At 33.9% G+C, this 21605-nt stretch overlaps 1 long non-coding RNA gene across 9 annotated transcripts in view; it reads left to right on the top strand.

Annotated features, from left to right (window-relative positions):
- LOC119257267 (uncharacterized) overlaps positions 1-20359 on the top strand; it is a 422247-nt gene extending 401888 nt beyond the window's left edge. For all 9 annotated transcript variants that reach the window (XR_008553798.1, XR_008553802.1, XR_008553795.1 and 6 more), the window contains one exon: positions 9605-20359. This is a non-coding gene — a long non-coding RNA (uncharacterized LOC119257267). The remainder of the gene's footprint in view (positions 1-9604) is intronic.
- Positions 20360-21605: the final 1246 nt, after the last annotated feature.

Raw genomic sequence — 21605 nt, 5'->3', positions numbered from 1 at the left:
AGATGGCTAAATAACATTTGCTTTGTATTTATAAATAAGGAAGGGGAAAATTAAGTAAACTTGTGATTTGTTTGTGTATTTTTTCAATACAATAAAACTGGATTGAGAAGTGCTCCAGAGATGTATATTTATCTTCCCAAAATGAAATTATCATTTTCATGAATATAGTGAGGAAAATGATACATTTGAATCAATTTATGTGTGTCATTTAAATTCCAAGGATGCATTCACCTCTCTGGGTTTGCATTTGCTTTAAGTTGATCCAGTTTTTGAGGAAGGTTCTTTGTATCAAGGATTGGTTGTGTCAGTTTTTGTTTTGGGGAGTCTTCCTTTTTCTCCTCTGTGCCATTATACACCTCTACAGTTGAACAAGTGTGACTGCTACTCTTGGCTTTCTCTTTTATGCCAGAATCACCTCGCTGCAAGACTGCATGTGGAACATTTCAAGTCCGAGTTTGCTTCTCCCCGAACTCTGACTCCTTGGGGATTTGCCTGCCTAGCTTGATGGAGGTCCTCCACTCTGCTTCCTTTAGGATAGTGTTACTCATTCATTTGATCTAAACAGGGGATTAGATTGGCTAAACATGATTTAAAAAAAAAAATGAGATATGAATAGACACATCTCTCCAGCATCTGGCTTTGTTTCAGGTTCTTAGGGTTGCTGTCTCTGCATGTAACATCATGTTTTAACATCATCTTTAAATAGCTACAACTCCCAGGAAAAAGTTTGAAGAAACCTTAGTAAGTTGTTTGTAAGAAATCGGCATTTAGGTGTTTAGTTCAATTAGCAGCTCATAGTCTATACTGATGAGGATGCAAGTAGCCCTTAGAAGCATTAATTTCATGAAATGAACATTTTGTAAATGTGAACGTGGAGTTTGTAGATCCTTAGGCAAATCTTCACTGTTGGTTGAATTTATTTAAGGAGCTTTTCTGGTAACCTTTGAACCTCAATGATTTCTCCAGATGTACAGAAGTGAACAATGTAAAAATCTTGCTGTTTCAGCAGAACTGATTCCAGCTGGCTGGGAACTGGATCTGCAAGTCATTGGTTACAGCTGTGTTTCGATTTATGTGATGGTTGAAAAAATAAATTACCCGATTAGATGGCTAGAAAGAGGACTCTTTGTTTAGCCCTTGTGTGGGGACTGAAAGTGTTTATGGTGCTGTTTTCTACACAGTCTTTGCAAAGTAAGCTGGACAAATAGACTTATTCAATGCTCCTAAGAAATGTTGCATATTCAGCTTTAATTCTTTGCTGTAGAAACTGTATTTCTTATAATGCTGTCATCCAGCAAATGTTTTAAAGGTCTAGCATTTAAGAGAAGCAGTAAGTTTTCTGTCCTACTGAGCACTGCGTTTAGTAATTGAAAAGCCATTTTTTGTTCTTTAACGTGTACTTTAAAATATGTCATTGTCAGGCAAAGGAGTGGAAACATGTTTTTTCTTAAATTGAAAGCTTTATAATAGCAAAATACCCTAATATATATTTTAATTTAACCTTTTTCCTTAATGAGTTATGTTTCATGGTATATAAGAGACACTAAATTACATTGTTAAATAAAGAAATACAATCTAACATCACTGCAAAAAATTGACATGCTGTGGGCCACTTAGGTTATGAAGGTTTGGAATTTGTGAATATTTTCTTTGTTAGATAAGTGAAGTTTGGAGTACAAACTTCTCTTCTGAGAGGACTAATATACCATTTTATGGTGCTTCTTTTTTTAAGTTGTTTTCCAAAATAGTTTATGTTGGGTCATTAAGTTTCTTTAAGTTATAAAGCTGTCAGAACCAATGGATTGTTTGCAACTCAACCAGTTCCATTGAGATTTTAAAAAGTAGGATAGGCTACTCTGGAAAAGAAGGCTACAATGATGTGTTTTCATTTTTATTTTCTCAAGTGGATGTTGATTTTTCTAAATGAACCCAGTATTTTTTGAGTTTTTTCCTAATGCTTTGTAAAATTCTAAAATAAGACAGAATTCTTGAATGAACTTGAAAATGAGATCAAGCACTTGATCAAGGGTCAAGTCCACCAAGTTCAATGGCAAATCAGCATGGGGAATACCCAGAAATGTATTATTTTTCTTCCAAGAAACTAGATGACTATTTTTCCATTTCCATTCTTAAACTAAGATATGTATTATGGAATTTAGGGGATGTGGAGTGAATAACCATAATGTATCCAGAAGGAGACAAAGATGGGATTGGCAGAGTTTTGTTGAATTGGCAGAGTTTTATTGTATCAGCCTATTTCCTTGATCAATGAAACTATACACTATGACCCTTAACAAATCAATACCTTAGTTTGGAGAATATGAGACCAAAGCATGAGAATGCAAGATACACTTGTACCTTCACTGTTCAGTAATATTCTAATAATTTTTAGTTCAGTTTTAGTTTCAGCCTAAGAAAGTTGTCCTTTACTCCCATGAAGTGGAAGCCTCTTCAACTATATTGAAAACCTATATACTGACATTTGAAAGAAAATATAGTGGGATTCTTCATCCAAGAATATGTTTGAAAAGTTACACTTACCTCACAATATTTATTCTTCTAAAAGAGGTATTAATCAGGAAGCAATTTCGATCACTTAGTAAAGAAATAACAAAGTGAAAATTCAATCTTGAAAAGAACATGTGGGATTATATAATATTATGTTTCAAAAGTATACATTCTTTTAGTATATGTGAAAAGAAAATAAACATTTATAACAAGAGAATACTTCTTACGTGAAATAATTTACTCTATCATTATGTTTCAGTCCTGCCCATCAGGTTCAATGTACAAAGTACTTTCTTTAAAATAATACAAACCTACAAAATCAGCATATTTTTCCATATAGAAGAAAACTCTAAAAATACAGAATTAAAAGGATTATGAATAATCAGAATAATAACTATCCATTAATAACTCATCTATCTCAATTAGGCAGCATTTCAAAGTGTATTTTAAAAAACCAAAAAAGATGTTTTTAAAGTTTGCAGTAGGTGATATTTTTAAACCAATGATTCACCTATTTTTTTTATATCTTTTACTCAAAATTTCTGAAATCCACTTAAAAAAGTTTTATAAACTGGCATATTTCATACTGACAATTTAAATGTATTATTAATGCTAAAATATGTCTATTCAATAAATGAATTACAAAATTTTTCTATCCCTAAGTTAAATTTGCAAATAGTTATCTAAGGAATCTATGAGTTCTTCTCCTTGTGCATATATTGTAACAGTCTATGTACATTTTTCTAAGTCTTAGAAAATTGCTAATTTCATTCTAAAATGAAAATATTCTGTATATTTCCTTAAACAAATGCAAATTAAAATGTAAACTGGGTAACCCACATAAGTGCTCTAATATAATATAGTGCTATTACTATATTATATAGTGAAAATGAAATTATATATATTGGAGATTCAGCTAATTGGTGCAAGATATCCTAGGAACATAGGATGAATATATTATCATTACTTTGTCTGGGATAAATGCTATTAGACTGTATTTTGAGGGTTAAATGAGGCAATTATGTATACAAATACCTAAATTGTAGATAGTCTTAGCCAACATATATTTCCAGTTTTATTCCTCTTCCATTGCACAACATTTTAGAACTAAATTAGTCATTATTAATTAACCTAGTCTTCCTTCCTAATTTTAAAGATTAGAAAACTGAGGTTCTGAGAGTTAAAATGACTTATCCAAGATCATAATTTTGTTGTTGTTTTTCTTTTTTTTTTCAACTAGCACTAGAAACAGTTTCTGGATTCTAAAGTTCCCTTGCCAATTCCCAACTATATTCCAAAGTGTTATATTTAGAACATAAGGAAAACAGTATTTTTTTGCAGCTATATTAGTTAACTTTAAATTACTTTTCTTCCTTTGCCTTAATATTCAAGTTATAAAATATGATAGTATTTCAGAAGTCATCTGATAGCATGTAAACCCTTTTCACTTAAGTCCCACATTAAATTGTCAAGATTCTTTTCCCCCTCATTTGTTCAGAAACTCACCAGTATAAGAGAAATGTTCCTTTATAATTAGCAGGTAAAATCCTGCTATTAAAATATACTCCTATAGTCTTAAATATAATTTGATATGGCATAATATTTCATGGTCTCCAAATTTCCCCTCATTGTCATACCTTTCCTTTTTTCTGAAAAACCAAATATTCCACAAGCACTCTCAAAACCTATTTGTTCGTGTGTGACTGTACAACAGTGGCTATTGTCACTTTCCCCTCAAGACATCCCTCAAGTTCATGTACTTGCTCTAATTATCCTTGTCTTAGACATGTTCTCCTCAAGGCTCATGTCTCTGGTGGGAATATCATGCAGTCCCCTTGTGGATATTGATGACAGATTGATTGGCAAGTGGGTTGTACACTTGGAGAAAGCAGAAGGGGGAGAGAATGGGGAAAAGAAATAGGGGATGAGGGTGGGAGAGAGAGAGAGAGAGATTGCTGCAGAGAATTACAATCACATACATTCCTAAATAAAAGAAGAAACACTAGATTTCACATGCTAAGATCAAAAGATCATGTATGAATGGAAGAGACATCTATGTGACCATTTATTTTTCACATTGCTTATGATGCCCTGCACTATATATACTAACAGAGAGAAGAAGGTTAAGGAATTTCAGCTTGACGAATAAACCTTTTGCTTCCCAGTCAAAAGAATGTCTGGGCTAAAAACTGAATCATCATCTAGTCTGAAATACTAAAATTATAAAGGAAAATATAGGTCAGGGTTCCCTCCCCCAGCTCCAGTTAAAAACCATCTGTATGTATACTTCGCCATGAATTTTTAAAGCAATAACTCATTTACGTGCACATTTCCTTCGTTTTCATTTTGCTAAGGTAATTAGTTCCAGAATCTGATTTGTAACTCAGAATTATCTTAACAAGATACACACACCCCACACCCCCAAACACACTTCCTTTATTTCCTTCAATTTTTAAAAGAAAATTTCCAACCAGATAATCCCAATTCATTAATATATGACTATTTTCTACTCTGCCTCTTAATTATTTTTTTCATTCTCTTAAAAAAAAAGAAAAAGTCTAACCATATTTGTTGCTGCTCAAAATTGCTGTTTCTTATAGGGATAGAATTTTTAAAAATTGCTATTTCTCTGGACTTTTGCTACTTTGCATTATTATACCCCTTCTTTGTTGAAAATAGAAATATGTAATATGTAAACAAGACTCATTTCTGGGAAGGTTAGGCAAATAACTCAGTTTTATTTGTCAACTTTAGCTTAGTTTTGTTAACAACTACCTTAAAGTCAGTTTTTATAATACTTGTCCTTAAATAAGCTTGTATATTTTGAAGTTGTTAGTAATTAAAGGCACTAGATGCTGTTCAGTCAAAAGAAATTCTCTTATTTTAGAACTTCATATAAATCAATATAGATTTCATTCACTTATAATAGTCTGGAATAAAACTAGTGGGACCCAATGATCAGCTACACTATAAACTTTTCACAAGGACTTTTTTAAGTTAGCACTGTCCAATAAAACTTTCTACAAGGTCAGAAATGTTTTATAGCTATGATGTCCAAAATGGTAACCACAACCCACGTGTACTATTGTATATTGTACAGAGGAACTGACTAATTTTAATTTTAATAGCTACGTGTGGTTAGTTGTACCTAAAGGAGAGGACTGGTAGGTTAAAAAAAAAAAAAGAAAATATTATACAAGCAAAAAAACAATATATTCTGCATCTGTGAATTTTGAGTCGAATTTGAACTGTTGACGGTTTTTGGCCTCCATCTTCCTTACACTAAACTTCACCAGTGTTTTTATTTTTTTTAAAGATTTATTTATTTTTATACAAGAACCGGGGTACAGGCCAGATGCATGCGGGAGAGTGAGAGGATTCACCAGAGACAGAGCGGGGAAACAGAACAGGCAGACTGAGGAAATACACTGCTGAGGGGGGCAGTGAGCAAGACAGGAGAGTGTCTGCTTCACCATGTGGGATTCTCACAGGCTGGCTGGGATCGAACCGGTGCTGCAGAGGCTGCAGACAGCTTCACAATGCTGCACTCAAACGCCTGTGCCAGCAGAGAGACCCCTTCACCAGTGTTTTTAAATATAGTTCTCATAACAGTAACTCAGATAGCCTATATAAGAAATAAAAAGTTCACTGCCTTAGCAGTAAGGTAGAAGGCAAACTGTATTAAAGACGTCAGAGACTTCAGTGCTTGTTTAATTTCACATATCATTTGATATATATTCAATTTTTTTAAATTAACAGAGTAACACTCAACATATAAAAATCTTTGGTCTAGCAAGGTCATATATACTTGCATTGCATTACTTAAATTAAACATAAAAAAAGTGAAAAATTTACTTAGGGCATACTTTAGCCATAGTTAAATTCTCATCTGGGGTTTCTTTATGGTTGATAATTGGAAGTTTAGAATAAGAAGAAACCTTAAACCTCCATCTATGACAGTGGTAATTGAACTGATTGAGTACAACATCTTCTTTCAAATAAATATTGATTTAATCAAGTCTGCATTTCCATGGACCCTACCAGTAATCTTGACTGAAGCCTGGACACTTGAAACTAACTGATACCCATCTGGATATAAATATTTTGAATGCATGGCCACTGAGTCATAATTATTATTTTTCTTCTGCTCTTGTTTCTTCTTGATTCTTTAGACCTCCTTGGTTAATATTTCTATGCCTTCTCTAAAGCTAAGTGATGTGTGTGTTTAATAAAAAGAAATCGTATGAATTATGGGGAAAACTTGTTTTTGTATCTTGTCTCTGATTTGCTAGTAGGGAATCCCCATGCAGACAGTCTGCCGAGCTCAGTGGGCAGTTTGCTGTAAGCACGTGTACAATTATTAAAATAGTTGACATTTTATGTCTGATAGCCATAGTGAGTCATGATGTTGATTTATCCAAATTATTGTGGACACCTGTTTAGAAAAAAAAATAACATGAAGGACACAGATGCTGGATAGCTAAAGTAAGGGCGGGAAGAAGAAAAGGAGGGAAGTAGAAGAAGGAGGACAGAGAGAGAGAGAAATGGGAGCAAAGACACTTTCAGAGATGACTAGTTTAATACACATAGAATGAAGTCAACAGGCATCACACCGTTCCTGAAAATAAGTATTTTATTATAAGGTTCCCTTATTATTTCTCTCCCTTTCACTCCCTCTTGTTGAGTGTGCCGTTAATCCCGCTTTTTTCAGTTGTGTTTTTTTGTTGTGGTGGTTGAGCTTTTATTTTCTTTTCCTGTTTCTTTCACATCAGGAACCTGTAGGAGGTGGTTGTGGAGACAGATAACTTACTGCAGATGCTTCTTTCTCTTTGTGAGTTGTGCGATGTTTTCTTTGGAACCTCTGTGAATGGTTGTCCTTCACATTTGTTGTCACAGATCTGTTGCCAAACTGTTACCTTAGTTGGTCCTGCAGTGGCACACTGCATGCTGGGATCTGTCTGTGTGAGTAAACTGAAATTTCTCCAGCACCAGACAGCCTTAGAGGTGGCTTGAGGATTATCTTACTTCCCTTTGTACAGGATTCTGTGTGCTATAGGGTCACCAATGGCTAGTTCTGCCTGGCAAGTAATTCAGAAATATTGCTCATGTAGAAAGAAAAGGTAGGCAGTTTACCACTTTCTGCCATTCAAGGGAACAGTTGAAGAACAAAGGAACTAGATAAATACCTACATACTGCCTTTGATGTTGTGAAACACTAGCACAAACAGCTCTGTATTCAGCCAAACATTTTACTTTCCTTTGTAACAATGCATGTAGTTGTAGATTGTTTTCACTTAGCACACAAATCCATGTCTTATATAAACTTATATTCAGTCTTTAATATTCACAACTTGCAGACATGTCTTAATCTTAAAGATGTTTACATATTCACCAGTCCTCGGCTATTACTATTTTTAAAAGTTCTTAAATAAAAAATAAATAACTAAAACTATATACCAATATCTTCTTGGTTGACTTTTATTCTGGCAACATAGAATTTCAACACAGTTTAAATCACATTGGTGACTCAGATCCTGACAGATCTTATAATTCCTATGAAATGAGAGCACAACAAAGAAAAATATTTAGTGAACATTTTTATTAAAATTAGTTTTGTGTTATTAATAGAGATTATCTGTAAAGATCGGCCTCAACCATGTGTCTGTTGGACTGTTCCGGGCTCCGATGGAAGCGGAAGTCAATTTTGCTCTTTCTCCAGCCAAGGGGGAAAAAAAATGAAGGCATGAAGTCTAGGACTGTTGCAGAATCGCTGGCATTATTTCTCTATCAGTGTGAGCCTGGTTGCCTGCTTCCTGGGCTGGTGCATCCAGGATGAGACTGTCAGAGCCTGTTTCCACAACTGCATTTGGAGATGTCTTATTGATTAGGGAGAAAGGGGTGGGGACCTAGTGTGAGGTAAGGGGAGGACCAACTGACTACTGGCTCATGGAAGCACAGGGCATTTTCTTCCGGAAAGATGTCAAACCACTGAGACATAGCCACAGAGGAAGTAGAAAGGTGGAAAAAAAAATCAGGCGACCCTGCAAGAAATGAAGGCATTTCTGATGAGAGTCTGGGGGCTTTCCTTTTCACTCCCTTTATTTCCTTTCCTGTCCTTTCTTTCTTTCTTTCTTTCTTCCTTCCTTTTTTTTTTTTTTTCCTTCCATCATCTGACCTGCAAAGGCTAGAGTGACAGCGTCATGCAAATGCTGCAGTCCCTCAGGTCTGGGAGAGGGTGGATACTAGACTGTGAGTTAATGTTAATGATGAGCGCAGTGAAAATACCAGCCGCTGCCACCCCCTGCACACAGAAGCGCTCTGAGTCAGCATCAGATGCTTTGCCTCGCCTCTCGCCGGTGTCTGTATGCCTGTGTGCGCGCGCGTACTCGCTCGGGCATCCGTGTCTAGCCGAGGGGAGGGGGTGGCGTGTGAGTGCGTGGAGGGTAAAAGCCAGTCAGTCAGTGAGAAGCAAAGGTACGTTGGAGAGCAACTAAAATCTGACTGATTTCCATCTTTGGAGCATCAGATGTATTCCCTAAGGAGGATGGGTCTCCGTGATGGGGGTGGTATAATTATGTTAATGTCATATTTATGGAGGGGTGAGATTTTTCATTCTAATAATTGGTTGAATGCTATGGTCAAAAATTGTAAAGCCATATTCAGTTTTAAGGAAAAGCATGGACTTATATCTAAGATCTGTTTTTATTTTTTGGTGTTCTTTTTTTTTTTTTGTGAGTGCTGCTTTTTTTGTTTTATTTTTTTTTTAACTATTTACTATTTTAAGCCATAACTGATTCAATATGGAAAATCAAATGATAAACAGAAAGAGATCTTATATAATGATGCATTACATCATGGAGCAGAATATATTTAAAGTCTTACAAGGCAAAGTAAAGATGTGCACAGGGGGTAGGGGGTGGTGGTTGGAAAGGGGTGTGGTACTAGGGTGGAGGAGGGGGCCAGTTAGCCAATATTTTGTTCAGCATAGCTTTCCTTGCAGCTTACTTGGAAATGGATGATTCACCTGTTCTACAGGAAAACATTCTAATTCTTTCCGTTTTGTTTTTTTTTTCTCCCTCCTCTTTTCCCTTTTAAGATCAACCACTTCAGAAGAACCAGATTCCACTTCTGTGACCAGGACTTTTATGTTATGGCTGGTCTGATTGTTTTGCCCTGCGTTCTATGCTACTAAGCGTTGGATGATTTCTAAAGTACAAATTCTGTTCTCGAACCACAAACAAGGCTAAAAGATCGGAGGAATTTCAGTGAATATACAGTATTGGGATTTTGTATTTTCAAAAGTATTGAGCTTTATAATGCAGTTATTTAAGAAAGAGAATTTTTTTTAAATTTCTTTTGATGTTGCCAGCATTTTAAGTAACATGTTTATTAAGTGGCATTGCTCAAATTGCTAGAGTCTGCATGTGAAATATTTGCTGTCTGAATAGTTGGGAGATTCAAAGAGATAAAGCACGCTTCAGAGGTATTAAATTATGACATGCAAAAAAGTTTTTGTTTTAGACTTAACTGCAACAGTATATATTTAAAGCAGATTTAAGGTGTTGTATGTCCTGGGCCCACCTTAACAGTTTTGCTGTATAGAAGTGTAATGGGAAGTAAAATTTCAGTTAGGGTCCCATCAACTGGCATATAATTCTTTAATGTAATAGAGGCTGTGGTGTCGCTGCACAAATCTGCTAAAAACAGATTTTAATCCATTTTTAGTCTCTTTGAATCGAACGGAATGCCTCTTAACTGTTCATTGTCTGCAATGCTTCTCATTTTCATTATTATAAGGTCTGGGTTAGTCTATAAATGATCATTGTGAATATTCAGCTCAGTCTAACTTTTATACATCATATATATTTCTAAGTATGTACTTTAATTAGTATTTAGAGGAAAAAGTTTAACTGAACCCAACTATAATTTCTAAGCTAGCCTTATTACTGGAAGAAGAATTCTACTGCATCAAACCAGACTTTTCCTAGTCCCTGAGACCCTAACTTGTGAGGTATTTTAGTAACATCACAAGTCAGGCTCTTGGGACCTAGGCGGAGGGGAACCAGCACCTTTGGACCTTATTGATTGTCTGCAGTTGCCACCAGAACAAAAGAACATACATAGATTCTGCCTAGGAGAAAAGAACAATGCTCTTCTTTATAATCAGCAATGTTTTCACCATGACCCACACCCAAAATACTATTTTCAAAAACTGTACTTTAAAATGGTTACAGAGCTGCACTGAAATAGCATTTGTATTATATTCTAATGACCATATAAAAGCAGTATAAGTTATCTGTATAAGAAGCAAAATTCAAATACAAATGTTTTAAAAATGCTTCTTTTGGTGTATATTAAGGTAACTAGTCTGAGAGAATACCTCCTTAGTTAATAGGAGAGTGGTTATTTATCACTTCTTTCATATGCATAGAAACAGAAACATTAGCAGCATAAATAAATCCTATATGTCTCCACGTAACTGTGACTCAGAATATGTAATATATAGCTGTAATCATGTTTGAGGCCTAGAAGTAAAATGATTTGCAATCCTCTTTACTGATCCTATTTAATTTTGCTATTGATTTTAGAATGCTGTTTTATACCTCGGATTTATTGCCAGAGTTTTCCTTAGACTTTGAACCAGACAAAATACTTTATGTGTCTTATTATCTTAAGACAGTTTCTTGTTATAAGAGTTCAAGGGTGAGCTATCAATAATTAGCAAAAATATGGTACTTTTCAGTTGTCACATTTTACTTTGTATATCCCATGCACCTATGTGAGATGAATCAGTAAACATCACCTATGAAGACTGCTCTAGTTTATCTGCCAACTGACTCTGAACTGAATAGTGTTAGTTTTGTAAGAATTATAATTTTGTAAGAGATACCTAATTCAACTCTAATTGTTGTGACATATTTGAATATTATTAGCCATTGCCACATCAAGCATGTGTTTTTTTGAATGGAGTTAGTATATTAAACCTATGTAAACATTTTACAGTAATGTTGCAAATATTAAGATTCAAAATGGAGATGAGAGACTTCCCATAATAGAAGAAACAAAATGATTTCATTCATTAAACTCTATGACTTTATATGCTAAAATAAATATATGGCTGTATTTTAGGATACAGTATGGAGTCTTTGTTCTCCTTTTTATTGGATTTGTAATAATTACTTTTGATTTGAAATATCACAGAATGCCAATAACCGTTGAGTTACACTTACTAAAAAAAAAGGGCATTACAATATCATAAACATTTTCCTCTATGCAAGGCACATAGAATTTATTTAAGCATGAATCCACATGGTATCTGTGCAAACCTTTGTATCATGTATTTCATTTATCTAGAATCTCTGAAATTTTATGTGTGTATGCATGTGTGTATAAGCATATGTTTTAAAACTCCAACTGAAAGGAGGTAATGTAAACAGTAAAGAATTTTGGCAGTATGTATCTTTTATTTCTGTTAACCTCATTCTAATTGTAATTAAGCAATTTAAAAAGCATAAGCTTCTTGGTACAAATAACTCTGTGTATCTAGAAGTACACAGAAACGTGATTATATTTAATAGCAATGTTTACACAAACTATTTCTTATATAAAACAGTAACACATAGGTATATGTTTCCGGACACCTGTTTTGACATGAACATGAATAGTACGAATAAAATGTTCCATCATTTTAGCACCAAAATAATGTAGAAGATAAATGTTTACAAGCTGTACTGATGTTAGATATAAGCTATTGTTTCAAATGCAAGATTTTCCTTCTAGGCTGTTGTACTTATGAAACATACTACATATTAACTTCTATTTCATAGAAGAGAGGTCCTAAAGCTAATGGAGAATGCAGTGATGTTTATTTTTCCCATAAACATATATGAAATTATTTTTTAATCAATCATCTGCACTGTTTGAATCCTCTCCATGTAATCTTCCATTATGTGAGCTGATTTTTCTGAACACATCACTGATAAAGATTTTCATTTACTTACTCCATAAAGGTGAGTAGAGATATGTGTGGGTGACTTTGTTTATATAAACTACTTTATGCTGCATATGGAGAGATGGTTGCCACTTTTCTGCATTTACTTGTCACAGGCTAATACTGTTTTGGGACTGTCTAATATGATTTGAAAAATTAGATCATACTAAGCTTAAAATAAAAGCAGAAATCTACAACAAAGAACAAGAAAATGATGTGTGTTGCATACCAAAAAAGCAGTGATATTAAGAATTCGATGACTTCCTGGTTGGGAGTCCAGCCTGAGCCAGACGCATACATTAAAAGCTGTCTGCTGGGATGTGAGCTTGCTCAATGCGGTGGAAATGAGGAATCACCTCCTCTCTGATACCAGCTTATTTTTACATTTTAATTTTGAAATAGAAAATCACTATTTTACATAACTATACTAACCCAGCTTTCTTTTCCTTTCACACATTATTTTCTAATTTACTGTGAACTTCAAGTTCTCTTTTTGTATTATCATAATCACCTTAAATATCTTTCAAAGACCAATGAAGTATTAGTTTCCTTTTGTCTCTTTTGTATTGCTCTGTTAATATTGTGATTATACATGCTTTTAACTTTTAATCTCTGTAAGGAAAAGATCAATTTTCCAAAATGACATTTTTTAAAACCTTTTAGTACCCATCAAGGAGCCACTTTTGGAATTTTGCCAAGTAGAAATATGATTATATTTCATTTCAGGGTTCATGGGATCAATATCTTTCTCCGTATAAAAGTCCTTAACACTTCAGTATTCCAGTGATGGTGGAGAAGAGATGTAGAGCTATTCTCAAGTAATTTAAGCATTAGGCTATGTTAAAAATATCCAGAAGAGAAGGACATTTCTCTAGGGTATTATAGTAAAGTTAATTACTAATGAAATTAGAAAAGGTGTATTCTGCCTTAAATTCTTCTTCAAATGGGCATGCTGATACACATGCCTACACTTGGTCTCATTCATCTGATAAATATTTAAATGGTTTTGCAAGCTGTCATGTTCAGATGAGTTTTGAGAAAAGCAGTACATAAAGGGTTAGCTAATGCCCAAATTTTCTTGCCATTCACACATGCAGTGCAGCCTACATTTCGGGAGGCATCAAATGCAGGCATCATTTTGATGACTTGGATTCTTTTGTCTAGTTTCTTACTAGACATTTAACTTAGCACTCAAATCCCACTGATCCCCTAGTGACTGTATTTGGAAAAGGAAAACAGAGTTCATATAGAGAAGTTTTCAAAAATCCCTGGCATTTGTAAGCATTTGAAAATGCTTTTGGTGTAGCTCTGCAAATATTTTATTTATATGCAGAAACATAGATGCTGCTATTATCTATATGCCATTTCCATATTTAGTTTTCTGGTCTACCCGTGAAAATATATATATATATATATATATATATATACACACACACACACACTGAGACATTAATGTATATTTTTCTAGATAGATTTTCATTTAAAAAAGACTTAGTTAAAACAGCATAAAAGTGAAACATCATCCTAAATCATCCATACTATTTTTTCCATGAACTAGCGTAAATTTCATTGAATGTTGCTTTTTCCATGTTTTTCAATCTCTCCATATTAAATGGTGCATTAGCAGATGGAGTACATTACTAGTCAATATTATTAATTTGTGTGAAATGTTTTACCTGTGTAAGTTAACAAGAAGCTGAACTTGAAGGTAACTGAGCTTAAGTGAATTTAAGATTAGTTTCATTTTATATAACCAGTCAGCTAAATGCAAACATTTTATGGAGAATTTCAAAGTGAGTGCTTCTTATATGTGAAATTATTTTTTATTATTTTATTATTATTGCTATGAGTGATATGATTTTGAGTTTGTTACTTTAAAATTAATTCCTAAACAAGAAAAACAAAATGTGAAAATGATCGTGGTGCATTGGTTACTTCAGCTAAATTAGAATAATGATTCCTAGATTTCATTTTTAAATTTCAAGGTTTTTCAGGTAGTGGAGTTTATTGTAGATGGATTTATCCATTCATCCTTTCTGAAAAGTTTCTCTTCTCTGTAGGTAGGTGTCTGACCATTTATGAACAGTAAGTGACTATTCTGTGAAATCATCTTTCCTTGCCTTTGAACTAGCTCCCCCTAGGCTCTGAGTAAACATCATTATTTTACACAACCAAATTGGTAGGTTTTTCTTGAAATGCTAATTTGTATTTTTCTAGATATATAAGTGAATTGTGAGAAATTATAGATTTACATTCTCATTTCTGTGTTTCCAATTTCCAAACGTCTTTGGTAAGAGATTTGAATGGTTTTGAAACACTAGCAAACAAAAAGCATTTGGTCTTGTAGAATTAAAAATTCAATGTCTTTCTCATAGTAGACTTCCTATTCTTTGTAAGGAGGGAGGAACCAGACTTTGGCTAAGTTATTACTGCCTTCCACATCATTTTAAAACCCAGTCTGTGCATTTGTAAACCTTGGGGAGGTTTCTACATTAGACAACATTTTTTGTTGGGGGATTACCCCACAGTGGGTTCCCTTCACTTCTGTCTGTCTTCCTGGCCCCCCTCCACCCAACATGGAGCCTTTTCAACTTCTTCAAAGAAATGGGGTCGGGGGGAGAAGTAGACTCTTTATTAATGGCAGAAAACAAACTGGCTGCTGGACTTCCGAAGCAGCCTTCTAATAACAAAGCAGAGAAGGCACTGTGACAAAGAATTCTTGAATGTACTAAATATATAGGGAAGCCGATTTAAATTCACCAGAGGGGCTTAGAGGACAAGCAGCAGAAAGTTTAGAATTCAATTCAAGCCATGCCAGAAAATGAAAATGTACTTAAAAAAGGATTTCTGAAACAATTGTTCAAAGACATGTCAACTTTTAAGGCTCTTTCTAGAATAATGAAATTCGTATTCAAATTTCTGTGGTGACTTTTTCAATTAGAGAGGAAAAATGATTAACAAGATCTCAAAGGAATTGTATCTTAACATTTTTTTTAAATGCACTTTTTTTTTAAACAGGGTATGTTCTAGTGAGGGCCACCTAGTACACTGACTAAAATCACCCAAATATACACACAGGACAAAGCGATTCTATATTTTTTTTAATCAGTTAGGTATATCATGACAGGAGTAGTCTCTCTAAGAGAGAGTAGTCTTCTCTAAGGAAGATAACTTATCTTTTCTAATTTATTTCTTTGCATTCAATTCTGTGATTTATAATACAGAAACCAAGCAAATGAATGAACTAAAAAAAAAATTAGTATATAAGACCAAATTAGTGGCTATCAGAAGGAAGGGTGGAGGAAATGGATATTTCAGGTAAATGGGTTAATTGTAGGGTAAAGAATATAACTGGACTTCTGGTGGTAAATTTAATATAGTGTATACTGATGTTGATTTTAGTGCTGTACACCTGAAACTTATCTAGTGTTCTAGTGCAATGTTATCTCAATAAAAATTATTAAATGAATGCAGTGAAGTAATTCCAAAAGAGCACATTGCTGATAAATAATAGGATTTATGTGATGTTAAATTTGAGAGACAAAAAAAAGTGTGATCCCTACCTTTTCTCATATTGAGAAAATCCTCTTCACCCTTTATGGAGATGTATCTATGAGGAGTGCCCACATCTATTTAACCCTATTGTTGATGTAAAGACTGTTCATAATGTTCATTTAAGGTAGCAGAACCTTGATTCAGGGATAAAATTTCCAGCAGGCTTTTTCCTAATGTCTTCTAATTTTAGAATTAACTAAGTATTGGAGAAAAGAGTGTCATTCTTTGTCTCAGGGATTACAAGTTGTAAAGAGTATGGAAATTTGGACCTACTAGTGGCACATCCTTGTTTCCACTGTGGAAAGATTCTGCTTGAGAATGAAGCCCACATGAATTCACCAATTCATAAATATAACTTATCAACTCAAAATAAGCTGTTGATTCATTATTCCATCCATTCACTTACAAGCTCATATTCATCATTAAAAAAATGAATTAAAACTGTGCCAATTCATGGGTCCTCTTGATCATTTTACAAAATTTGATTCATTTTAAAACAAAATATTGGAAATATGCACATTAGTACTAATTACATAGGGATATTTGGTACTTAAAGATAAACTATAGTATTATCCTCAATAGAGAGATATAGGTGTGTGTGAATATTTAACAAAAAACTGATTTTCACTTGTTGACATTTTAACATTAAGGACTTCAGTAGATTTAAATGATTAATCAATGAAATAACTCAAGTAAATTCCTTAGCCTGTGCCTAACAGCTCAAAAGTACTCAGTAACTATTATCGTGCTTCCTGCTTGGATCTTAGTCTTTGACTTTGCTAAATGGAATTTTTCATCATCAGAATTCACTGGTGCACACTTTCCTAAATAGTGAGTGGCAGACACCATTTGGAAATCCTTTCAGCTGCTAGAGCTCAACAATAATTTACTCTGAGTGTATTCATTAAATGTTTCATAAGTGCCTACTATAAGAAAGAAAAAGAAAAATTCTACTTTCAAATAGCCACAGTCTATAAAAGCTGTCTTTCACTTTCAGACATATTTTGTCCTCTGTGTGTATCTTAGCATTTCATAAATGTCTTTATTATTTTTTCTACTTTATAAATGTGCATTCTATGAGCTTTGCCCTACTTTCTAGTTGTAGATATGATAACCTCCCTATATACTTTGAGTTGTTTTGAGCAAAATGTAGAGTATTTTTTAGGATTTTGCATATCCTAGACTTTCTTCATAGTATGCCCTACAGTATACAATGTTCTAGTGATTATAAGTCATACCTAGACCTTAAAAATAGGATAATAAGAATAGTAATTCCAGAATAATTGGACCAAAATGCTGTATTCATATATGATTTCATTCTCTCTAAAATAAACCATCCTTTAATTTCCTCAAAAAAGGCTAATTTGAATATAATGATATTGAACATGCAGTTTCCTGAAGTAGTAATTAATTTGGTAAAGGACCAGACATTTTAATTAACTATCTCTGGAAGTTACAATATGCAAAATAAAGTTGGATTTTTAGACTTTTTGCCACCATTGAACCACAGTGCTGGAGTAGAGGTAAAAGGCCTGAATTCTACCATCATATCTATCTCCAGTTATTTTATGACACTGAACCTCTCTCCTCTTAACTTTCCTAACTTAGAATTGATTTATAAAATGAATATGTTGATAAAAATGTGTTAAAGTATTTTTAGTCAAAAAAATTATTGTGTCATTGGATAGTTGAGTATTTTTCTCTTGTATAGGGGACTTCTTGAGTCGATGGCATAGGGGAAAAAAGCCCTTTTTAATAAAAAGTCTAAATCACTGCATTAATCAGATTCTAAGTAAGTTCATGAATATCATCTCCTCCTCCTACTTCTCTTCAACCTCTCCTCTTGGTCCTCTCTACCTCTGCCTTTCTATCTCTGATCATTTCCCTCTCTTTTTCTCCCTGTGACGTCATTGTCAGGTGGAGTCTATGTGATAACCATTGGCAACTCCAGACATGCCTCATGAAGCTCTCCTAGAGAAGGATAATGAAAGTTTCTCTGTACCCTACATCAATTTCAGTTCTCAGAAAGGCTCTAACTGGCTCTTTTTGGAGGCACTTCTCTGTCCAAATGAGAGTTAACAGGGCTCACAACATATCTACAAATTTCTAAATTGCTTAGCATAATGATATTTTAATGCTATCTGTGAATTATGTTCGTCATCTTGGTAATCTTAGTGGTGCCTACCAAGATACAGATAATATGAAGTTTTTCAGCCCAAATGTACTGTAGACAGTAAATCACTCGAGTATCATGGAGAGTAATTACATTTTATTAGCATTTTCTATGGTAGACATCAGGAAAGTTAGCATTTGGACTAATTTAGGAATTTGATATTTTAAAATTGGTTTTGGATTATTACAAATAGGAGTTTGATAAAGAAGGGATGATGATTTTATTCTGTAGTTCAATGTCTATCTTCATCTACAATATGTTCAAGGCCATTCTGTATCATCCAGTTTTATATCCTTTCCATTTTTACCTCCAGTGTTAGGAGCTTTATGTTGCTCCCTGATATTTTTTTATTTTCTTGTAAGTATAATTGACACAAAACATTGTATTAGTTTCAGGTGTACAACATGATGTCTCAACATGTATATATAAGGCAGAATAATCACCACAATATGTCTAGTTAATATCCACATACTGTTAATATCCACATACCACCACATACTGTTACAATTTTTTTTCTTCTGATAAGAATTTTTAAAATTTACTTTATTGGCACTTTTAAATATGCAGTATTGTATTACTAACTATAACTGCCATGCTATGTATTACATTACTTATTTATTTATTTTAAAAGATTTATTTATTTATACAAGCACTGGGTACAGTCAGAAGCACGGGAGGGTGAGAGAATTCACCAGAGGCAGAGCGGAGAGCAGAGCAGAGCAGGCAGACTGACGAAGTACACTGCTGAGGGGAGCAGTGGGTGGCAGGAGAGGTCTGCGCACCATGTAGGACCCCAGCCCGGTGGCCAGGAATCGAACCAGTGCTGCAGAGGCTGCGGGCAGCTTCGCAACCCAGCACTCAACCGCTGGGCCACCGGGGAGGCCCTACATTACTTATTTATAATGCTGCTGATTCTTAAAAATCTTTTGGTTTATGGATTTATTTATTTTCTTCTAATATATATGTTTACATTTATGTATACCTGTATATACATATGAAAATACAGAACCTATAATTATCAGTTATTTATATATACATATTTACATGTATATAAGTGTAGCCTATATATGCATGTATATACATATACGTGTGTATACTATTTTCTAGTTGTAGATGTGATAACTTACCTATATGCTCTGAGTTATATGTCTATGTATACATATATATATGTATATGATTAGGATGTTAAATCTTTCTCCTTTTGAACTCTCCTGATTATCTTGGTATAACCTGAGTGGTTTTAAAAATTTTGCAATCAAGAACTACTATGTGAGGATCTTCCTCAACAAGAAAAAGATTAATTTTCTTTGAATAATGGTTCTAATGCAAAATATTTTGGGTTTTCTTATGCAGATGAGCAGTGCTGTAAATATAATTTAGAGAGTTTGAAAATTGATTTTAACATTCGCTATTCTTCTTCCTAATTAATCAAATTACAAAATTATGCTGTGGATTCCAGTATATTAAAATCAGTTGTCATATTTGGAACATCTGTTTATGCTCCTATTATGCATGTGTGTTTCTAAATGTCTGAAATATAGATTGTCATAAATAATGTTTGTTATGTATTCTGTGGAAGTATGATACCTACTTTCTCCCACAATGCTTATTTCCCACAAAGTAAATCTTCCAGATTGTGTTTTATCATTTCTTTATCAAGATGGATGAAAAAAGATGAGGGTTTTAGTTAAGACTTGCTGATTGGTTTAAAAGAGCTATGACTGTCATCGGCAGCCTTTCCAGACACTGAACCATGGCTCCAGACAGTCAGCTGGTACTATCGCTTTGTCTCAACTATAAATCACAGACTCGTAATGGCCAAGGCTGACATCTTGACATTTTCAAGAAGAGTAAAAGACCTGATTTGAATGGAAATCAATTTCATCTCACAAATCTTGGGTTACTACTCTAAGCTTTTCTTATTTCTTCTTGAGACTTATTTGGGATTTTCATGATCATCAGAGGATTATTTGAGTGTTGTACTATCACTTCTTTTATCTGCAAAACCATATTCTTCTTTATTCTAAATGTGGAAATATTGATTTTTAAAATTTTATATAAGAAAAACTCACCAATAAGTCTGAATATATTTTAACTACAATGCATTAATAGTTTAAAATATTGTGGTAGCAGCAACTATTATTTATTTTTATGAAATTTTTATAAAATGTTCTCTGATTTAAAAGTATAGATATCCAGATTAACCTTTTATTATCTGGTAATACATAACATCAATTAAAGCATGGTTTTATTTATTTTTTTAAGATTGATTGATTGATTGATTGATTGATACAAGCACTGGGTACAGTCAGAAGCGCAGGAGGGTGAGAAAATTCACCAGAGTCAGAGCAGGGAACAGAGCAGGCAGAAGGACCGAAGTACACTGCTGAAGGGAGCAGCGGGCAGCAGGAGAGGTCTGCTCGCCATGTGGGACCCTCGCCCTGTGGCCAGGGAGCATCCGAGGATCGAACCGGCGCTGCAGAGGCTGTGGGCAGCTTTGCAACCCAGCGCTCAACCACTGCGCCACCGGGGAGGCCTTAAAGCATGGTTTTAAACTTCAGTCAAGCAGGTATCAAGCCTAGAATCCTCTGAAAAGTCCTTGTATTCTTATACTTATATTTTTATACTTATATTCTTATATTCTTGCACATAAAAAGTAGGTTTAAATTTTCTACAGTCGATGAGGAACAGCCCGTATTTATAGGTGGGTCAGCATTAAACTGCTTCAATTTTTTTGGCTATTCAACTCAAGTGACATAAAAATAGTTCTGTACTTAACTAGTGTGAAAAAAGTTCTTTTTAGATTTTTTGGGAACTTGGTACTGAATGTTTAAAAAAATTAACCTACTCTATTGTCTTCTATATTTAAGAGAATTTCCTTCAAACAAAAGAGGGGAAGAAACTTCTACTTTCTTAGTATTTTTGCTTGCTTCTTCTACAAGAGTGATCTAAACCTAGATCTTCTAAACACAAATATTAATGAAGAATTTGGGTATCACCTTTCTCAGCCTTAACAAATATGGAAAGATTACCACAGTGTCTGGTAATTACTTCATTATTATGAACAGTCTTTGATTGCTAAATTGGTTATTTTGTAATACCCCATAAGCAAGTGGAGTTACAAACGATTACAAACAGGAGACTCTTAGCCCTTAAATCTTTGTATCCATCCTTCTATTCATCTATCTATACACAATCTACAAAAAACAAGACCCAATGCTAGATGTATGGGAAATACAAAATGAAGTTAGAATCCATTCCTCATAGAATAGTATGTTCTTATTAGAAAGAAAGAAAAACTGAAAATGATTATCAAATCATAATGTAACATATCAGGAAAGAATATGTCAACATTACATTTGGCGGTTCAAGAAGAAA

Source organism: Talpa occidentalis, unplaced genomic scaffold (assembly GCF_014898055.3).
Source record: "Talpa occidentalis isolate TD23 unplaced genomic scaffold, MPIMG_talOcc4v2.1 talOcc4.4, whole genome shotgun sequence".
Lineage (NCBI taxonomy): Eukaryota > Metazoa > Chordata > Mammalia > Eulipotyphla > Talpidae > Talpa > Talpa occidentalis.
The sequence above is the reverse complement of the archived record's forward strand: the minus strand, read 5'-3'. Positions and strand labels throughout refer to the sequence as shown.